The sequence below is a fragment of the Lactuca sativa genome, chromosome 1 (genome assembly GCF_002870075.4).
Source record: "Lactuca sativa cultivar Salinas chromosome 1, Lsat_Salinas_v11, whole genome shotgun sequence".
Lineage (NCBI taxonomy): Eukaryota > Viridiplantae > Streptophyta > Magnoliopsida > Asterales > Asteraceae > Lactuca > Lactuca sativa.
The window spans coordinates 188855123-188861122 of NC_056623.2; positions in this window are offsets into that span (position 1 = coordinate 188855123).

The window sequence follows — 6000 nt, forward strand, 5'->3', positions numbered from 1 at the left end:
ACAATACATTACAACACCAAAAGTCGTTGTTAAGCGAATTGGTTCGGTCTCGAACCAATAAAAATCCGAAACTACTAACACGACGACACTACGATACTACAACACTACGATTCATACAACTAACGATTTGGAATTCATTATACATGCGAATGTGCACAGACGTCTACGCACTATCTTTGGGCCCCACAAGTGTAAAAGGAAATTATTATGGGATTCAGAGGAAATGTATTGTTGTATGTGTATGGTGCTGGGAGTAAGGGGATCAGTGGTAGAGGAAGGACATTGTGATGCTCTGTTAGGGTGTTCCATGGTTTCCGCGTATAGCGTCCCGATTTCAGAGTTATTTAGAGTCTTGGGTTTAAGATGACTAGTGATGTATCATGTATCCACGGTTCCAGTGGGAGCCCTTCGTGTATTGTCATCAAGGGGGATTATTTAAGGAAGTGGATCTCCGCAGAGGTAGGTTTTATGTTATGGCGGTTGCCACCAGAGTCTGTAATGCATATCGGGGCAAGTGTGTGTGTAACTATCTATGATAGTCTTCGGTGCATGAGTTAGTGAACATAGTGGGGCATTGTAATGAGAATGAGAGTATAGGGTGAAGCTACGGGGAGCCATAGTATTCACCAGTCAGAGGGTGTTGTGATGCTACGGGGAGCCATAGTACTCACAAGTGAGAGAGAGAGAGAGAGAGAGTCGTGATGCTACGGGGAGCCGTAGTATTCGCCAGTTAGAGGGTGTTGTGATGCTACGGGGAGCCGTAGTCCTCACAAGTGAGAAACACAGAGAGAGAGAGAGTCGTGATGCTATGGGGAGCCATAGTATTCGCCAGTCAGAGGGTGTTGTGATGCTACAGGGAGCCGTAGTACTCACAAGTCAGATGGAGAGATTCGTGGTATTACGGGGAGCCGTAGTACTCACTAGTTAGTTGGCGTTGTGATACTACGGGGAGCCGTAGTACTCACTAGTCAGAGGCTGTCGTAATGTTGCAGGAAGCCATAGTACCCACTAGACAGCAAGAGAGTGTGATGTTGGAGTGTTCTTCGATAAGTGCATGATGCAGAAGAGTTTTAGGCTTGGGTAGCCTACCGGTTGCAGCTACCTGCAGAGCTAGGTTAGATCCATGACACCTTCCATGTGTCGCAGCTGTGAAAGTGTATAGCTGAGGAGTCGGTAGTAGTGCCATTAAAGGATATTCAGGTGGATGTGGGCCTGAACTGCGTTGAGAGACCGATGGCTATTCGGGATGGTTCTGAGGAACAAAGAGGTGCCTCTGGTGCAGGTCCAGTGGCAACACCGGTAGGGGTCAGAGCGTACTTGGGAGCTGGAGCGCGAGATGCATGAGCAGCATCCGGAATTGTTTCCAGAGTGAGACTTCGAGGGCAAAGTCTGATTCTAGTGGGGGAGAATTGTAACATCTGGATATCCAGGTATGATAATTTGAGTATTTTTATATTAGGGAAATGAGGAGACTCAGCGAGTTGACGCCTCAACTCGTCGAGTAGGATCGCGTTTTAGGGACCAGTTTAATGAAGGGACTCGACGAGTCGGCACTGTCAAGGAAAACCCTAATTGTCCGGGTTTGGGACCTATTTAAAGGCCCTTATGGCCTTCAGTGGCGGCCACCTACACCCTTGAGAGATTCCTATCGAACCAGAGAGCTGAGCGAGTAGAGAAGAGCCATTTTGGAGCATTCTTGAGGTGGTTGTGCAATGGAGTAGTCATTTCCAGCAAAGGGAGGTCAAGGGGGGTGTCGATTCAGAGCTTCTGAGCTTGCATCTTCACCATAGAGGTATCAAATCGTTCTCCCTTTTCTGTTTTGGGTAAGATTGGTGATTTTAGGGTTTTCTAGCTTCTTTTATGGCTTGATTTGTGGAGTATAGTGTCCCATTGAGTGTGAAGCCATAGATCTGGACCCAAAGAGGTCCATAGAGTCCCTTCCATCCTGCTTTATGCATTCTATTTGGAGTTTTGAGCTAGGGTTGTTATGTAATGAAGGGTTTCACCCAAATGAGCTTGTAGAACCTTGCATGAGTGCCCAAGGTTCGACCTTTTCGTGGTTATTGGCTTTGAGGGAGTTAGATCTATGGTTTGGTGAAGCAGATCTGACCTCAGAAGGTCAGATGAGGGTTGTCATGGGAGCAACTCGCCGAGTCCATAGGCAGACTCGACAAGTCGAGTCGGGTTGCCCCGCGTTTCGTTTCCGAGTAACTTGATGAGTAGAGAGGGAACTCGTCGTGTCTAAGAGGTTTAAAAAGAATTTAGAGAACCCGCATGGACTCACCGAGTCACTCTTGTGTACTCGCCGAGTCTGGTCAGTGTTGACCGTTGACTTGAGTTGTTTTATGTTGGCTTTGGGAGTTTTGGTCAACAGAGGTAATAGAGGTCAGGGAGGGGTAAAATGGTCTTTTACCCATTACTTGACTAGAGAGGGAAAGAGTAATCGCCGGTTAATTAGAGTTGGGACTTCGAGTATTAATTAGAGATATTTGCCTTATGTGTTAGGCGGTGGCGAGCCCGAGGTTTGCATGTGCAGATAATTGTTTTCTGATTGCCAGGTGAGTCTTCTCACTATACTTTACCTTAAGTAGGTAACCAGAGTTACGTGACAGAGTATTTGTATGTTGTGTATGTTATGTGTTGTACGGCATTATTTCTATGTGATTTATGTTGTGCATGTTTACAGAGTTAGAACCGAAAGGTTCCCAAAGTTAGAACCGGAAGGCTCACAGAGTTAGAACGTGAAGGTTCACAGAGTAGGGTCCACGGACCCACAGATTTATAGCCTCGAGTGGCTAATATGTGTTATGTGTGGTATTTTGGGGAACTCACTAAGCTTCATGCTTACAGTGTTTTGTGTTATGTGTTTCAGGTTTCTCTCAGGATCACGGGACGGCACCGGCTCGATTGTACACACTAGAGAAAGAGTCATGTGTTTGAGGATCCTGGCTTATTATGCAAGTGAAAATGGAGTTATGTGTTGTAATTCGATTATGAACGAGATTTTAAGCAAAGTGTTTTTAAGAATTAAACGATAATTTTTAAATGAAAAATTGTTTTGAAATTTTTGGTGTTACAGACCATTTTGCCCCTCATTGGCTAAAAGTCCACAAATTGACCTAAAACCCAAAAGTTAACAAAAGTCAACCCCCAGCGAGTACGTTGGGCGTACTGTTAGATAAGCATGTGATAGGGGTTTTCGACTCTACGTCGCGCGTAGCTAGGGGTACGTACTGCGTACTCCTTAGACTCCCACTTCTTACTTCCATTGTTATTAACCTGTTAAGAGAAGCATTCCAACTATATATCTGAGCTAAGTAAGACCTCTTATTCCATAAAGTTGCTGACTTTGAGTCTTTGCATGGCTAGACAAGACCCAATCCCAAAAACTCTAACTTTCTCAACATAAAAGATTATACGACTCATGCATGGAGAGATTTAGAGATTGAAGCACTCATTTTTATGGATTAGAATACTCTAGTACACCTAAAAGGACAGAAGAATAGCTCTGGAGTTCACCAAACTCACAAAGTTCCATACTTGGGACATAAAACCCTAAAAAGGACCCAAAACAAGAAATAGAACAAACCATGAACAAGTTTTGAACTTGATACCTTTGGAAGATTCACAAAACTGAAGTAGAACTCAGATCCAAGATCTAGAAACACCAACTATCCTTCCTTTAAGGCTTCTTCTCCACCAAAAGCTTCACAAGAACACTCAAATGAGCCACAAAAACTCACAAAAGTTAGAGGGATGAGATTAGGGTTTTGAAGAGGTTGGAGGCTAATAATGGTGGCTAGAAATGAGGCCATCATGTTCCTTAAATAAGGACACAAGAAAATATTAGGGTTTCTCACTGAGCCTAGTACACTCAATGTACACTTTGGTACGTCTAACGTACCAGGTGGCCTCCGTGATAATACTAAGTGCATGAGTACGCTGAGCGTACTTGTAACGCCCGTAGATCCGAGCTAGTCAATTTAGAGACGATAAGCATCAAAAATGACTTTTTTATAGAAGATTATTTATAATGAATAATCTTAACTAAGTTGTGGTATATGTTACAAGGATTTTGTACATATAAAGAACGTCGAAATCCGAGTTATAACGAAAAAGTTATGACCTGTCGAAGTTTCGCGACAGAACCGGCACGACACAGCACGACGTAAATAGTGAATTTACGATAGAGAGAGATTAGGACTTAGCGATCTAAACGAAAGTCATAGAATACATTAAACCGTGAGCGTGCATAAAAAGAACGTCCAAATCTAAATACGTATGAGGAAGTTATAATTTTTCTAAGTTTCGACTTAGCGGTATGTAGCCCGAATACTCGATTTGAGACAAACGGTTTTTAGCCGAAACAATATAAAAAAGAATCGAAGATCTCGTTAATAGTAGTGAAACGATAAAAAGATAGGCGAAAACGGACGTCAGATGAAGAAGTTATGAACTTATAACGGAATTTTCCTGTCCCGGACTACTAAAAATAAATAATAAAAATAAAGTCAAAATTAGCCGACGGAGTCTAAACGAAAGTTGTAGAGCGTAGTCTCACCTACACGGGGATATAAAGAACGTCAAAAATGGAGTTCGTATGACGAAGATACGAATTTTTGAAGTTTATTAAATAATTTCGATATTAAATTTAAATATAAATTCCCGATATTATCCAAAGGGGGGGGGGGGGGGGAGTCAGCGATCTTATCCAGGTTACGCCCAGCGTAACTTAATTTAGGCCCAACGTAATTCGGGGTTTCAGCCCCCTATAAAAGGGAGCCGAGGGTGCCGAGTTTCTTTGCTCAATTCCTCTTCTCTCTTTCCCGTTTTGCCTCGTTTTTCATGCCAGAATGATCCCGAAGCCTCGGTATCATTCCCGAGACCCGAATCAAGTCCCAAAGCCTCGATGATCCCGAGAAGTAGAGTTCCCAAGCCGAAGCTCTGCCTGCGAGAAGCCAATTTTTGTGAAGATCTTCCAGATCTACCGAAGAATACTACTTCTACAAGCCGTAGTGTTGCCCGGTCATCTTCTGATCAAGTGAGTGTATAGTTACTTTCTTCTAACACATAAATACGAAGTATTTGCTATGAAATACGTGCTATGTGTTTATATATTATTTGTCTATTTGAGATGGGCGTGGAATTGATGTTTTATACAGGTGTTCAATGATTTAAACTGTGTAACTATTTATATCTACGAAAATGTTGGGTAGAACATGGGTAGATGGGATAGTTGGTGACTATGGAGTTAGTGCCTATTGTATAAACCTTGGCGACGATGTGACTTCATGCCTATTTGATGAACCATGGCGACTATAGAGTTAGCGCACATTGAGTAAACCTTGGCGACTGTGGAGTTAGCGCTTGTTGAGTAAACCTTGGCGACTATGGAGTTAGCGCTTGTTAAGTGAACCTTGGTGACTATGGATTAGCGCCTGATAGCTATGGATTTAGTACCTGATAGATAAACTTTGGCAGCAATGGGCTTCCTGCCAATTCCTTAGATAAATCCTTAAGAATGAATGAATGACGGATAGTTGGTTCTTAGGGTAAAACCTTAAGGATAGTTGGTTCTTAGGGGGGAGTCAGCGATCTTATCCAGGTTACGCCCAACGTAACTTAATTTACGCCCAATGTAATTCAGGGTTTCAGCCCCCTATAAAAGGGAGTCGAGGGTGCTGAGTTTCTTTGCTCAATTCCTCTTCTCTCTCTCCCGTTTTGCCTCGTTTTTCGTGCCAGAATTATCTCGAAGCCTCGGTATCATTCCCGAGACCCGAAGCAAGTCCCGAAGCCCCAACGATACCGAGAAGTAGAGTTCCCAAGCCGAAGCTCTGCCCGCGAGAAGCCAGTTTTTGTGAAGATCTTCGAGATCTACCGAAGAATACTACTTCTACAAGCCATAGTGCTGCCCGATCATCTTCTGATCAAGTGAGTGTATAGTTACTTTCTTCTAACATATAAATACGAAGTATTTGCTATGAAATACGTGCTATGTGT